We start from the raw sequence: 16,985 nt of genomic DNA, 5'->3' as shown, positions 1-16,985 counted from the left end.
CCCAGCAGTGCTCCCAGACCCCAAAACTCAACCACAAACACCCGAAACCCCCCCAAACAGCACCTGAAAGGCAAGCAAGTCAGCAAAAACGCAAAAAAATGTTCACCTCCGATTTGGTCCAAACCACTTTTATCCGGTATTAGAGCTTCCCAGCAATGGCCCCAGAGCCGTCAACCCAGGCAAAAACTAGTAGAAGACCCCCAAACAGCCAAAAAGCAAAAGTACAAAAATGGGGACTAAGTCATTTTTTTGGCAATTTCCAAAATCACTCCGCGCGTGCTCTGCAGCTAGGCCCTAACTCCCCTCTGCCACCATGGATTTGCTTCAAACCTCTTGTAATCTAAAGTATCCATAGCCAGCACTGCTCCCAGACCCTGGAACCCACCCACAAACACCAGGAAGCCCCCCAAACAGGCCCCCGAAAACGCTACATCGAGCAAAATGTCAGAAATAGCAAAAAAAAAATCTGCATGGATTTTGTACGAACCACTTCTATCCGGTATTAGACCTTCCCAGCAATGCCCCAAGACCCGCCAACCCACCCGCAAAAAAGCACAATACCCCCAAACAGCCAAAAATGAAAATCTCATACTTACAATATTTCTCGGCCTTCGGTCCAAACGCGCTGTGCAGCTAGGTCATAACTCCCGTTTCCCCCACGGATTTCCTGAAAAGCAAATGCAATCAAAATTAGACTGTCCCAGCAGTGCTCCCAGACCCCAAAACTCAACCACAAACACCCGAAACCCCCCCAAACAGCACCTGAAAGGCAAGCAAGTCAGCAAAAACGCAAAAAAATGTTCACCTCCGATTTGGTCCAAACCACTTTTATCCGGTATTAGAGCTTCCCAGCAATGGCCCCAGAGCCGTCAACCCAGGCAAAAACTAGTAGAAGACCCCCAAACAGCCAAAAAGCAAAAGTAAAAAAATGGGGACTAAGTCATTTTTTTGGCAATTTCCAAAATCACTCCGCGCGTGCTCTGCAGCTAGGCCCTAACTCCCCTCTGCCACCATGGATTTGCTTCAAACCTCTTGCAATCTAAAGTATCCATAGCCAGCAGTGCTCCCAGACCCCCGAAATCCACCCACAAACACCAGGAAGCCCCCCAAACAGGCCCCCGAAAACGCTACATTGAGCAAAATGTCAGAAATAGCAACAACAAAAATCTGCATGGATTTTGTACGAACCACTTCTATCCGGTATTGTACCTTCCCAGCAATGCCCGAAAGACCCGCCAACCCACCCGCAAAAAAGCACAACACCCCCAAACAGCCAAAAAGGAAAATCTCATACTTACAATATTTCTCGGCCTTCGGTCCAAACGCGCTGTGCAGCTAGGTCATAACTCCCGTTTCCCACCACGGATTTCCTGAAAAGCAAATGCAATCAAAATTAGACTGTCCCAGCAGTGCTCCCAGACCCCAAAACTCAACCACAAACACCCGAAACCCCTCAAACAGCACCTGAAAGGCAAGCAAGTCATCAAAAATGCAAAAAAATGTTCGCCTCCGATTTGGTCCAAACCACTTTTATCCGGTATTAGAGCTTCCCAGCAATGGCCCCAGAGCCGTCAACCCAGGCGAAAACTAGTAGAAGACCCCCAAACAGCCAAAAAGCAAAAGTACAAAAATGGGGACTTAGTCATTTTTTTGGCAATTTCCAAAATCACTCCGCGCGTGCTCTGCAGCTAGGCCCTAACTCCCCTCTGCCACCATGGATTTGCTTCAAACCTCTTGCAATCTAAAGTATCCATAGCCAGCAGTGCTCCCAGACCCCGAAACCCACCCACAAACACCAGGAAGCCCCCTAAACAGGCCCCCGAATACGCTACATTGAGCAAAATGTCAGAAATAGCAAAAAAAACATTCTGCATGGATTTTGTACGAACCACATCTATCCGGTATTACACCTTCCCAGCAATGCCCCAAGACCCGCCAACCCACCCGCAAAAAAGCACAACACCCCCAAACAGCCAAAAAGGAAAATCTCATACTTAAAATATTTCTCGGCCTTCGGTCCAAACGCGCTGTGCAGCTAGGTCATAACTCCCGTTTCCCACCACGGATTTCCTGAAAAGCAAATGCAATTAAAATTAGACTGTCCCAGCAGTGCTCCCAGACCCCAAAACTCAACCACATACACTCGGAACCCCCCCAAACAGCACCTGAAAGGCAAGCAAGTCAGCAAAAACGCAAAAAATATTTCGCCTCCAATTTGGTCCAAACCACTTTTATCCGGTATTAGAGCTTCCCAACAATGGCCCCAGAGCCGTCAACCCAGGCGAAAACTAGTAGAAGACCCCCAAACAGCCAAAAATCAAAAGTACAAAAATGGGGACTAAGTCATTTTTTTGGCTATTTCCAAAATCACTCCGCGCGTGCTCTGCAGCTAGGCCCTAACTCCCCTCTGCCACCATGGATTTGCTTCAAACCTCTTGCAATCAAAAGTATCCATAGCCAGCAGTGCTCCCAGACCCCGAAACCCACCCACAAACACCAGGAAGCCCCCCAAACAGGCCCCCGAAAACGCTATATTGAGCAAAATGTCAGAAATAGCAAAAAAAAATCTGCATGGATTTTGTACGAACCACTTCTATCCGGTATTAGACCTTCCCAGCAATGCCCGAAAGACCCGCCAACCCACCCGCAAAAAAGCACAACACCCCCAAACAGCCAAAAAGGAAAATCTCATACTTACAATATTTCTCGGCCTTCGGTCCAAACGCGCTGTGCAGCTAGGTCATAACTCCCGTTTCCCACCACGGATTTCCTGAAAAGCAAATGCAATCAAAATTAGACTGTCCCAGCAGTGCTCCCAGACCCCAAAACTCAACCACAAACACCCGAAACCCCCCCAAACAGCACCTGAAAGGCAAGCAAGTCAGCAAAAACGCAAACAAATGTTCACCTCCGATTTGGTCCAAACCACTTTTATCCGGTATTAGAGCTTCCCAGCAATGGCCCCAGAGCCGTCAACCCAGGCAAAAACTAGTAGAAGACCCCCAAACAGCCAAAAATCAAAAGTACAAAAATGGGGATTAAGTCATTTTTTTGGCTAATTCCAAAATCACTCCGCGCGTGCTCTGCAGCTAGGCCCTAACTCCCCTCTGCCACCATATATTTGCTTCAAACCTCTTGAAATCTAAAGTATCCATAGCCAGCACTGCTCCCAGACCCTGGAACCCACCCACAAACACCAGAAAGCCCCCCAAACAGGCCCCCGAAAACGCTACATCGAGCAAAATGTCAGAAATAGCAAAAAAAAAATCTGCATGGATTTTGTACGAACCACTTCTATCCGGTATTAGACCTTCCCAGCAATGCCCCAAGACCCGCCAACCCACCCGCAAAAAAGCACAATACCCCCAAACAGCCAAAAAGGAAAATCTCATACTTACAATATTTCTCGGCCTTCGGTCCAAACGCGCTGTGCAGCTAGGTCATAACTCCCGTTTCCCCCACGGATTTCCTGAAAAGCAAATGTAATCAAAATTAGACTGTCCCAGCAGTGCTCCCAGACCCCAAAACTCAACCACAAACACCCGAAACCCCCCCAAACAGCACCTGAAAGGCAAGCAAGTCAGCAAAAACGCAAAAAAATGTTCACCTCCGATTTGGTCCAAACCACTTTTATCCGGTATTAGAGCTTCCCAGCAATGGCCCCAGAGCCGTCAACCCAGGCAAAAACTAGTAGAAGACCCCCAAACAGCCAAAAAGCAAAAGTAAAAAAATGGGGACTAAGTCATTTTTTTGGCAATTTCCAAAATCACTCCGCGCGTGCTCTGCAGCTAGGCCCTAACTCCCCTCTGCCACCATGGATTTGCTTCAAACCTCTTGCAATCTAAAGTATCCATAGCCAGCAGTGCTCCCAGACCCCCGAAATCCACCCACAAACACCAGGAAGCCCCCCAAACAGGCCCCCGAAAACGCTACATTGAGCAAAATGTCAGAAATAGCAACAACAAAAAATCTGCATGGATTTTGTACGAACCACTTCTATCCGGTATTATACCTTCCCAGCAATGCCCGAAAGACCCGCCAACCCACCCGCAAAAAAGCACAACACCCCCAAACAGCCAAAAAGGAAAATCTCATACTTACAATATTTCTCGGCCTTCGGTCCAAACGCGCTGTGCAGCTAGGTCATAACTCCCGTTTCCCACCACGGATTTCCTGAAAAGCAAATGCAATCAAAATTAGACTGTCCCAGCAGTGCTCCCAGACCCCAAAACTCAACCACAAACACCCGAAACCCCCCCAAACAGCACCTGAAAGGCAAGCAAGTCAGCAAAAACGCAAACAAATGTTCACCTCCGATTTGGTCCAAACCACTTTTATCCGGTATTAGAGCTTCCCAGCAATGGCCCCAGAGCCGTCAACCCAGGCAAAAACTAGTAGAAGACCCCCAAACAGCCAAAAATCAAAAGTACAAAAATGGGGACTAAGTCATTTTTTTGGCTATTTCCAAAATCACTCCGCGCGTGCTCTGCAGCTAGGCCCTAACTCCCCTATGCCACCATGGATTTGCTTCAAACCTCTTGAAATCTAAAGTATCCATAGCCAGCACTGCTCCCAGACCCTGGAACCCACCCACAAACACCAGGAAGCCCCCCAAACAGGCCCCCGAAAACGCTACATCAAGCAAAATGTCAGAAATAGCAAAAAAAAAAATCTGCATGGATTTTGTACGAACCACTTCTATCCGGTATTAGACCTTCCCAGCAATGCCCCAAGACCCGCCAACCCACCCGCAAAAAAGCACAATACCCCCAAACAGCCAAAAAGGAAAATCTCATACTTACAATATTTCTCGGCCTTCGGTCCAAACGCGCTGTGCAGCTAGGTCATAACTCCCGTTTCCCCCACGGATTTCCTGAAAAGCAAATGTAATCAAAATTAGACTGTCCCAGCAGTGCTCCCAGACCCCAAAACTAAACCACAAACACCCGAAACCCCCCCAAACAGCACCTGAAAGGCAAGCAAGACAGCAAAAACGCAAAAAAATGTTCACCTCCGATTTGGTCCAAACCACTTTTATCCGGTATTAGAGCTTCCCAGCAATGGCCCCAGAGCCGTCAACCCAGGCAAAAACTAGTAGAAGACCCCCAAACAGCCAAAAAGCAAAAGTAAAAAAATGGGGACTAAGTCATTTTTTTGGCAATTTCCAAAATCACTCCGCGCGTGCTCTGCAGCTAGGCCCTAACTCCCCTCTGCCACCATGGATTTGCTTCAAACCTCTTGCAATCTAAAGTATCCATAGCCAGCAGTGCTCCCAGACCCCGAAACCCACCCACAAACACCAGGAAGCCCCCCAAACAGGCCCCCGAAAACGCTACATTGAGCAAAATGTCAGAAATAGCATCAAAAAAAATCTGCATGGATTTTGTACGAACCACTTCTATCCGGTATTATACCTTCCCAGCAATGCCCGAAAGACCCGCCAACCCACCCGCAAAAAAGCACAACACCCCCAAACAGCCAAAAAGGAAAATCTCATACTTACAATATTTCTCGGCCTTCGGTCCAAACGCGCTGTGCAGCTAGGTCATAACTCCCGTTTCCCACCACGGATTTCCTGAAAAGCAAATGCAATCAAAATTAGACTGTCCCAGCAGTGCTCCCAGACCCCAAAACTCAACCACAAACACCCGAAACCCCCCAAACAGCACCTGAAAGGCAAGCAAGTCATCAAAAATGCAAAAAAATGTTCGCCTCCGATTTGGTCCAAACCACTTTTATCCGGTATTAGAGCTTCCCAGCAATGGCCCCAGAGCCGTCAACCCAGGCGAAAACTAGTAGAAGACCCCCAAACAGCCAAAAAGCAAAAGTACAAAAATGGGGACTTAGTCATTTTTTTGGCAATTTCCAAAATCACTCCGCGCGTGCTCTGCAGCTAGGCCCTAACTTCCCTCTGCCACCATGGATTTGCTTCAAACCTCTTGCAATCTAAAGTATCCATAGCCAGCAGTGCTCCCAGACCCCGAAACCCACCCACAAACACCAGGAAGCCCCCTAAACAGGCCCCCGAATACGCTACATTGAGCAAAATGTCAGAAATAGCAAAAAAAACATTCTGCATGGATTTTGTACGAACCACATCTATCCGGTATTACACCTTCCCAGCAATGCCCCAAGACCCGCCAACCCACCCGCAAAAAAGCACAACACCCCCAAACAGCCAAAAAGGAAAATCTCATACTTAAAATATTTCTCGGCCTTCGGTCCAAACGCGCTGTGCAGCTAGGTCATAACTCCCGTTTCCCACCACGGATTTCCTGAAAAGCAAATGCAATCAAAATTAGACTGTCCCAGCAGTGCTCCCAGACCCCAAAACTCAACCACATACACTCGGAACCCCCCCAAACAGCACTTGAAAGGCAAGCAAGTCAGCAAAAACGCAAAAAAATTTTCGCCTCCAATTTGGTCCAAACCACTTTTATCCGGTATTAGAGCTTCCCAACAATGGCCCCAGAGCCGTCAACCCAGGCGAAAACTAGTAGAAGACCCCCAAACAGCCAAAAATCAAAAGTACCAAAATGGGGACTAAGTCATTTTTTTGGCAATTTCCAAAATCACTCCGCGCGTGCTCTGCAGCTAGGCCCTAACTCCCCTCTGCCACCATGGATTTGCTTCAAACCTCTTGCAATCAAAAGTATCCATAGCCAGCAGTGCTCCCAGACCCCGAAACCCACCCACAAACACCAGGAAGCCCCCCAAACAGGCCCCCGAAAACGCTACATTGAGCAAAATGTCAGAAATAGCAAAAAGAATTCTGCATGGATTTTGTACGAACCACTTCTATCCGGTATTAGACCTTCCCAGCAATGCCCCAAGACCCGCCAACCCACCCGCAAAAAAGCACAACACCCCCAAACAGCCAAAAAGGAAAATCTCATTCTTACAATATTTCTCAGCCTTCGGTCCAAACGCGCTGTGCAGCTAGGTCATAACTCCCGTTTCCCACCACGGATTTCCTGAAAAGCAAATGCAATCAAAATTAGACTGTCCCAGCAGTGCTCCCAGACCCCAAATCTCAACCACAAACACCCGGAACCCCCCCAAACAGCACCTGAAAGGCAAGCAAGTCAGCAAAAACGCAAAAAAAATTTCGCCTCCGATTTGGTCCAAACCACTTTTATCCGGTATTAGAGCTTCCCAGCAATGGCCCCAGAGCCGTCAACCCAAGCGAAAACTAGAAGAAGACCCCCAAACAGCCAAAAAGCAAAAGTACAAAAATGGGGACAGTCATTTTTTTGGCAATTTCCAAAATCACTCCATGCGTGCTCTGCAGCTAGGCCCTAACTCCCCTCTGCCACCATGGATTTGCTTCAAACCTCTTGCAATCTAAAGTATCCATAGCCAGCAGTGCTCCCAGACCCCGAAACCCACCCACAAACACCAGGAAGCCCCCCAAACAGGCCCCCGAAAACGCTACATTGAGCAAAATGTCAGAAATAGCAAAAAAAAATTCTGCATGGATTTTGTACGAACCACTTCTATCCAGTATTAGCCCTTCCCAGCAATGCATCAAGACCCGCCAACCCACCCGCAAAAAATCACAACACCCCTAAACAGCCAAAAAGGAAAATCTCATACTTACAATATTTCTCGGCCTTCAGTCCAAACGCGCTGTGCAGCTAGGTCATAACTCCTGTTTCCCACCACGGATTTCCTGAAAAGCAAATGCAATCAAAATTAGACTGTCCCAGCAGTGCTCCCAGACCCCAAAACTCAACCACAAACACCCGGAACCCCCCCAAACAGCACCTGAAAGGCAAGCAAGTCAGCAAAAACGCAAAAAAGGTTTCGCCTCTGATTTGGTCCAAACTACTTTTATCCGGTATTAGAGCTTCCCAGCAATGGCCCCAGAGCCGTCAACTCACCCGCAAAGAAGTAGAACACCCCCACAAGTGCAGAGTCTTTCTTCATTGGGCGTAATCCAGCCCTCTGCTTTGAGGGAAATAGGAGTCTGGAGGAGGAGGATAGAGGAGCATGTTCTTGTGAACTTGTGAACCTGAGGAATGCAGACTGCGGCACCTTCAAATCAATAAGCAAACAAGTGAAGACAGTTCTGCTGATGGGCTTGTTTTTGTGATTAGGTGATTAAAGTTTGAATTATATTAACTGTGCACAACAAAGAAAGACAGACACACAGGAATAAAAGTGAATAAGGACGAAAAAGAAAGTTATTGATTCATTGTCTCATTTTCAGGGCTCAGTGTCAGTGAATAAGAATAAGGCTTCGTCATCATACTACCCTCATCTACGTTGCTGCCCACCTCGTCTTCATCCGGCGTGCTTTCCCGTACTTTGTAATCTGGTGGTATGAGGTGCTGATTCATCTTGATCATTGTTAACCTCTCCACATTTTTGGGCGAGAGGCGGCTCCGTTTGGAAGTTACAATGCCACCAGCAGCACTGAAAACACGTTCAGAAGACACGCTTGCGAGTGGGCAAGACTAGTAGTTTATAGCCAGGTTGGAGAGCTGTGCCCACAATTCTTTTTTCCCATGCCAATACACCAATTGGTCAGCATTAACATAGACCTCTGTTGAGTCATTCAGATAGTCCTGCACCATCGACTCAAGGTCCTCCAAGGTTCCTCCACTAGGCTTACTTTTTGCTGTGACCTTTTGAGAACCAAACCCAAGCCGAGTTAGCCAATCCTCTTCTGCATCCAATGTTACTGTTGTGTCTGGTGCAGATGATCCGGTTGCCGGTGTCTTTAATGGCTGAGAGGTCACTTGTGCCGCAGCCACAGGTGCAGAAGTGGATTCTTTTGACTTGGGATGGCCTGCTGATGCTGATGTACTGCCTTTTCCTTCAATTTTCTGCCGTTCTCTTTCAAACCTCTTGGCTGACAAGGCTAGCCAACGTTTGTACTTTGTAACATCTTGATCACCAAAAGGAAAGAATGCTTGGCCTGCCTGCGCCTTTTTGTAGCGTGGATCCAGAATAGTAGCACAAATGTAATGCTGTTCTGAGTGGATCATTTTAAGACGTTCATCACCAAGTAGGCGCTCTAATAATTTCTCCGCCAAAAGAAAAGCATCTTTTCATTTCTTCATCTTTTTCAAACATAGAAGACACCGCCTTCAGTTGGTGCTCCAGCATGCGCAACAATGGGATAGCTTTTCCCAAATTACAAAGCATGTCTGTCAGGCTTTTAACTTTATTATTATTATTATTATTATGTTTCTTATATAGCGCCAGAATCGACCCCCAAAGGGGTATCTCCGCGCTTGCCTTGGGAACCCGTCCTGGCTTTTCCCTGTGAGATAGCCCCTACAGGGCATCCCCAAGGTGAAAGCCAGGCATCCCGCCGCGGGGGGGCCGTTGTGGAGATTAAGCAAGCTTATTGCCCAGAGTTGCAGAGTGTGAACCCATGATTAGGTCAGGCACCGAAGCGAGAATTATCGAGTCCATGGACATTTTGAGCTCAAGACCCTGCCGCGTCGGGAATCGAACCCTGGTCCCGGGTCTGACCTCTGCTTCAGGGTCTGCCTGCTCTAACCAGTGAGCCACACTTCTCCATAACTAGGTCCCATTGCGCCGCATCCAGCCTCAGGTCCTTCTGAGCTGTACCCACTGTTAAGAAATAGTGATCGAGTACCGTATACTGCTCATACAGACGCTCAAGCATGTAGAAGGTTGAGTTCCAACGTATTGCCACCTCCTGGATGAGTCCTTTCACTGGCATTCGACGTTCATGTAGCAGGGTCCTCAGATGCTTCCGGGCCTTAAAAGAATGGCTGAAATGCTTGCACATTCTTCAGGAGATGGCCACTATCTCGCACGCTGGACTGTCTTCATCACTCAAGAATTTTTTAACAACCAGGTTTATACAGTGCGCCAAACACGGCACTCTGAAATAGTCACCCAGCTCCATGGCCTTAACTACATTGGTGCCATTATCCGTGGAAACATAACCAATCTGGCATTTTTTTGGAGACAGCCAGTGAAAGACCTTTGTGTTAAACTCATCCAAAATGTTTTGTGCTGTGTGACGTTTCTCCAAGCCAAACATGGCTAGTGTTGCATGTTTCCGAGCAGCTTTAAAAACTTGGTCCGGGTCAACACCTGTGTTTAGCTTTGCTTTAACCCCTGAAAAAGAGACCCAGTGTGCAGTGATGCACATGTAATCAGCGCCTGCGCCACTGGTCCACATGTCTGTTGTCAGATGTATAGTGTGAACAGCACTCTTCTGCAAAGCTGCCCCAATCACCTCCAGCACATCTTCATGTAGTGCTGGAACCGCAACTCTGGCAAAATAGAACCGGCTAGGAACCTCCCATTTAGGGCAGAGCGCTGCCACTAATTCTAGAAAACCAACCCCTTCTACAAAAGAAAAAGGGAGAAGATCCAGAGCTAGCATTTTAGCCATCTTAGTGTTATACAGACGCGTCAGTGGGTGGTTGCGTTCATATGGCGCTTCTGTAAACAACATGTTTCTAATGTTACCCTGGACCAAGCATTTACGGGATGATGATGATGACTTTTTCGACCCAGTTACGCTCGCTGATGAACTTTTTCGCATTGGTGTCTCACTCTCTCCCACACTCTTAGTGTGGCTCACATGGGGTGTGCTGCTGACAGGGGTACTGGGTGTAAGTGAAGTGTTTAACACGTCTTCTTCCTCCTCGTCATCATCAGATGAAACATCAACGTTTTCTTGACGTGCAATTCGGGCTTCCTTGATCGCCTTTAGGTGCGCAAACCATTGGACAGCGTGCTGTCTCTTAAGATGACCTCTCTGGCCTCCGGTACCATAGTTGGTACCAAACTTACCACAACTAACTGCAAGCTTACAAATGCTACAAATGGCGAAGTTTTCCCTTTTTGGGCAAACACTAAAGAAGTCCCAAGCTGGGGACTTGAATTGTCTGTGGGGGCCGGAGGAGGCGGCGATACTGGTGGTGGTGGTCATGCTGCTAATGCCAGATGAAGTGGAGGATGTGGATTGCCGAACTTTAGTACGTTGTGCACTTTCACCACCACTAATTGAGGTCGAGGTGGATGAAGGTCCCTTCTGGCGAAGAAGAAATATGGAAGCGGTACGTGTTGGTGTACTAGTTAACTCCAATGATTGTTGTGTTTCCATTGCCTCCTCGTCGACATCATCATCACGCTCAGCAGCTTCTCGGGCTAGGGTCAAAATGTCTGTTTGCTGCATGCCCGCTGGGGCTGCAGTGACCTTTATGATGACTGGGTCGTCGTCGTGAGAGCCTTCATCAGCAGCAGTATCCGCCACTTCTTGTTGAGCCTCATCACACTCCATAACTATGAGACTTTGGACGACCTTCCTTTTACGCTTAAGTACCTTTGTCAGATCATGGTGTGCCTCCCTCTCAGACGGCAGTGGTGCTGGTTACCAATTGTGATCCGTATCATCAGAAGGAGGTGTGCTTGAAGAAGATGTAGACACCACCCTTGATCTCTTCCTTGCTAGGGGTGTGGAAGACAATGAATGATCATCAGGAGGAGTGGCTTCCTCAAATGATACCTCGCCTTGATTGTCGATTTCCTGATGTGCCCCTACTTCGGGAGGAACAACTATTGTGGGCACTTGTGACCCTCCATGCACCTCTGCTTGCGCATCTCCTTGTGCTGCCTCTCCTTCCACTAGTACTTGGGCTTGTACTTGCACATGTGGTTGTTGTTGCGGCTGTGGTTGCTCAACACTCGTCAGATGAGTTACAACAACCTGCGTTGATTGAGGGGCATTGCTGCTACTTTCTTGCGATGAGCCAACATCACTGGTCGATGGTGATTGAACAAGTACACTGGCTGCCTCTGCAGCACTCAGGGGTTTGGACTTAAGTTGGCGAACTTGGCGTGGTGATGGTGGTGGCACTGAGCCCAATGGAGGGGGGGTGCTGCTCCCAGCTTGGCCCCCAGCAGATCCCGCTGCTGCTGCAGGCGTACTTTTTTTTATACTCCCAAAAAATGTGGCGGGCGGCACACCAGTCTCCTTGGTAACTTGCTTCTTCTGCTCCTTACTGGCAACTTTCTTGCTAGAGGAGCTACGGGGAACTTTTTTTGGGGCCATCTTCTTCAGAGCAGGTCAGAACAGCAGGCCGCAGTTGCACGAGTTGCAGAGTTGTCTGTGGCCAGACGTGACGTCGCGTGACGTTATGCTGCACACACACACCGCTGCAGGACTTCTTCCTGGCACTGGTGGTTCTCTTGAGTCTTGTGCACCTAAAAGCAATGGAAGACAGAGGAACATCAGTTCAGTTATACACCCCCAAGAAACGAAAATCACAGAAAAATCAGCACAATCCCAAGCCATCCAGGCCCTCCATGATGTTTAAATTCAAGACACCCCACAGAAAGACTAGGCCCATGCATCACTCACTACCCCTGGGCATAAAGGTTGAAAGCTAGGCAAAATGATTGCAGACCTAAGAACACTGCCTGCATTCAAAATGGCGCCCTGCCTCCCAGCACATGGCCAGGGCCTGCCTGTAGCAGCACTCAAAATGGCCCCCACCCACATGGCCTGTCCCCATGAACACCCCAAAAAATCGAAAAACACAGAAAAATCAGCACAATCCCATGCCATCCATGCCCTCCATGATGTATAAATTCAAGACACCCCACAGAAAGACTAGGCCCATGCACCACTCACTACCCCTGGTGAAAAGGCCACAACAACAGCCCAAAAAAACGAAAATCACAGAAAAATCAGCACAATCCCAAGCCATCCAGGCCCTCCATGATGTTTAAATTCAAGACACCCCACAGAAAGACTAGGCCCATGCATCACTCACTACCCCTGGGCATAAAGGTTGAAAGCTAGGCAAAATGGTTGCAGACCTAAGAACACTGCCTGCATTCAAAATGGCCCCCTGCCTCCCAGCACATGGCCAGGGCCTGCCTGTAGCAGCACTCAAAATGGCCCCCACCCACATGGCCTGTCCCCATGAACACCCCAAAAAATCGAAAAACACAGAAAAATCAGCACAATCCCATGCCATCCATGCCCTCCATGATGTTTAAATTCAAGACACCCCACAGAAAGACTAGGTCCATGCACCACTCACTACCCCTGGTGAAAAGGCCACAACAACAGCCCAAAAAAACGAAAATCACAGAAAAATCAGCACAATCCCAAGCCATCCAGGCCCTCCATGATGTTTAAATTCAAGACACCCCACAGAAAGACTAGGCCCATGCATCACTCACTTCCCCTGGGCATAAAGGTTGAAAGCTAGGCAAAATGGTTGCAGACCTAAGAACACTGCCTGCATTCAAAATGGCCCCCTGCCTCCCAGCACATGGACAGGGCCTGCCTGTAGCAGCACTCAAAATGGCCCCCACCCACATGGCCTGTCCCCATGAACACCCACAAAAATCGAAAAACACAGAAAAATCAGCACAATCCCATGCCATCCATGCACTCCATGATGTATACATTCAAGACACCCCACAGAAAGACTAGGCTCATGCACCACTCACTACCCCTGGTGAAAAGGCCACAACAAGAGCCCAAAAAAACGAAAATCACAGAAAAATCAGCACAATCCCAAGCCACCCAGGCCCTCCATGATGTTTAAATTCAAGACACCCCACAGAAAGACTCAGTCCACCCACCACTGAGTACCCCTGGGCAAAAGGCCCCAAAACAGCCCAAAAATCGAAAATTCCAAAATTGTAGTTGCAGCAACTGTAATGCCCCAAACAAACTTACTTGTGAAATTTCTAATCCAAAAGTGATCCAAAGAAAGTCAAAAAGGTCTCAAATCCAAATATCCAGCAGCATCCACAAAAAGTAATCCTTCCAGGTGAAGAATCCGAATGAAAGTGACCAGCACATGAAGAAAGCACTGGGAGGAGCCTGCTGGACAGGAACAGGAAGTTGGAGACTGTGGGGCACTTCCTTCCTTCCCCCCCCCCCCCCCCCCCCCCCAAAATGGACTCCTTGCAAAAAAAAGTGCAGGCAAATGTCAACCTGAGAAGTTATTCTGATAAAAATCATCATTTCCAGAAGGTTTATGCTGCTTGCTGGTGGATTTCTTGTGCAGAATTGCAAATTTTGTATTTTCGCGAGTGCGAGATTGTTGCTGCCCGCCGCATCTACAAGTTCGCAATTGCGAACTCCCGCGATATGTGATCACGGCGTACTCGCATTGACAAACTCTCGCTGTGCAAGGTGGCAAGCCGCAATGACGTAATCGCGCTCGCCAAACTCCTGTGGGATCCCGCAGCAAGATCCAAAATGGCGCAGCACTCGCAAAATATCGAGAAAAACAACTCGCCAAACGCTGAATGACGGTAAGTGAACGCCGCGCGCCGCAAAATTGTATTACCAAGAAAAAAAAATCCACTGCGTGCGAATTTGCGGATTTTCGGTAAATGCGCGAGCATTCGCGGATTGCGAATTTACCGAAAATCCGCTAAATCCGCGAGCGGAACAGATTTTCCGCCCATATTTGGTGTTTTATATCTGTTTTAAAAAAATGTATGACATTAAACATTTTTATTTAAAACAAAATTTGTTAAATTTATATACATAATATAAATTGAATAATAATGATGACATTAAGATTTATGATAGTGATTTTAAATATATTTGTTTCATATACGTTATTTTTTGTTTTAAAATGTCCTTATTTAAAGTTAAGAAAGTGCATCAGGCATCCTTATATCTGAAATATCTTTAATGTTAGTGAAACAGGATTCAAACAAGCAATTTAGAATGTCAAAATGTATGCACTTTCTCCAATGTTAGTAGCACTGGAATTTGTATTGTGTATCTGACCAACTCTTCCCTATATGTATGTAATTTCCCCAATTTATGTTGGTCTGGGGCTAGAATAACAAATGTTTCCCCCTCACCAAATGTATGCACTTCCGCCAATGTTTCTGTGGCCGGAATAAAAATAGTGAATCTACTCCTTTGTGTGATTTATGTGAAGGAACCCAAATGATTCTGGGATTCGTGTTAGAATGGTAAATGCAACTAGGATAGTACATAATTGTGGGAAATTAGGTTATTAATTGAGGGGGAATTAGCCCTTCTCAAGCAACAACCACAACCCATGTCAGGGCGAACCATAAAGGTCACTAACTGAACCTGTGCTGAATCCTCTGGTAGCATGTTACAAAAGCAGTCAGGCTTATCACAGAGGCAATGTGTAAAGTACTTCTTCAGATCTCAACAAGTAAAAAAGTGAAAACACAACACAAGAAAAATCTGACAACAATAAATATTTTTAACCCCAATCAGTAGACCCAGAGATGCAATTTTAAAGATTTAGGTAAAAATAGTTCCTAGTAGCACAAAGTGCCAACTGCAGTTATCTGGTTACACAGGACCAGGACAAACTCACAAGTTCAGGTCTGACCATGATGGAGTGTGGTCCGGATACAGGAACCAGGTTAGTCCTGGAGGGAGATGTACCTTATGTCCTTGGAGTGAGGCTTTGCAATGCTTGTTGTTGGTCCTGATCAGGAGCTGCGCAGGGCTGTGATGCGGAGGTCTGCGTTAAGGTGCATCTTTCTGAGTCAGTTCCATTGAGGAGCTGTAAGAACTCCTATGCGAGGTCAAGCATAGAGTTATGACGCACTGCTTTGGTTCTGTTGAGGCGGCAGATCAGGAGCTGTGAAAGCCGTGATGTGCAGTCCTGTGTTGGGTTGCATTGTGCTACCTTAGTTCCGATGATGCCGCCAATCACTGCAAAGATTTCGATGCAAGCTCCTGCCTCAGGTTGCGTTGTGCTTCATTGGTTTTAATAGAACTAACAGTTAGGCAGGAACGAGTACATGCGGAGGCCAGCCAGAGGTCTAGGACCTTGGAAACACCTCTTGAGGATCATTGTCTTACTGCAGCGTAGCCCAACAGGGCTCAGGCAGGTCCAGTTGCAGGTCCAAGAGCAGGTCAGAAGGGAAGTTGCAGGGAGGCCGATGTAGCTTGTTTTGTCCCTGTAGCCAAGAACAGGATGTCAGGTAGCTGGCCCTTGGAGTCACTAAGGTATATTGGGATGAAGGGAGCAGGTCCAGTCTTCCTTCTCAGAGAGCAGGGTAGTCTTCTGGCAGCAGGACAGTTCTTCATCTGTAGTGTCCACTGGTCCAGGACTGTACTCAAGTACTGATCTCAGGGTCCAATAGTTATATCTGGTGCCAGCTTTGAAGTGTGAGAAACTCCTACACTTCTCCACACATCTAGTTCCGGAAATTCCTTCCTTGCCTTGCCTGGGATTACAAGGGGCTAGCGTGAAGGTCTTTGTCAGTGCAAGAGGTAGCCCCTTCTGAAGTGCAGCTGCGGTAAGTAACAGCTCCACCCGACCCAACCTGTCACGATGGCCCATCCTGCCAACACCCAGTACTACTTTGTGACACTGTCTGGAGGAACATACAAAGACCAACTGCCAACTACAATTTGTCATGTGACCCAGGGCACAAGCTGCAGGATCCAAATGTTTAGGAAAAGAAAATTCCAACTTTCTAAAAGTAGCATTTTCAGAATTCTGAATCGAAATGCGATTTTACCAAAAAAGAGGGTTTTCATTACAATTCATTTTAAACTAAATTTGACATTTCTGCCTGTTCCCGGTCAAATATTAGCACTTAATATAATAAAGTAACCCAATGCTATCCTATAGAAAAGGTAGGCCTTGCAATAGTGAAAAATACAATTGGGAGTTTTTCACTATGGGCTTGGAGTGCCCATACTTGTAGCACCCTATGCATTGGGGTACAAAACTCCATGTCTGTTGGTCAAATATCCCCTTCTTCTTAGGCTCCTACTGGGACTGGTTACCACTGCCCAGAGGTCCACCCCATCAGCAAGCTTTCTGAGGTCAGTTTAAAGTTTACAAACGGAGGATGAGAAATATTGGAAACAGTGACAGATGGAGAAAAAATGGGTATGAAAAACCTGCGAAAAAGAAATCAAGACAGAACTAAAAAGTGATGAAGAAAAGGCACGATGTGGAATCAGAACTATAACTGCCTCAAATTCTGCAGAGTTGGAGTTGGGC

The sequence above is a fragment of the Lissotriton vulgaris genome, chromosome 8, assembly GCF_964263255.1.
Source record: "Lissotriton vulgaris chromosome 8, aLisVul1.2, whole genome shotgun sequence".
In the NCBI taxonomy this organism is placed as follows: Eukaryota; Metazoa; Chordata; class Amphibia; order Caudata; family Salamandridae; genus Lissotriton; species Lissotriton vulgaris.
The sequence above is the reverse complement of the archived record's forward strand: the minus strand, read 5'-3'. Positions refer to the sequence as shown.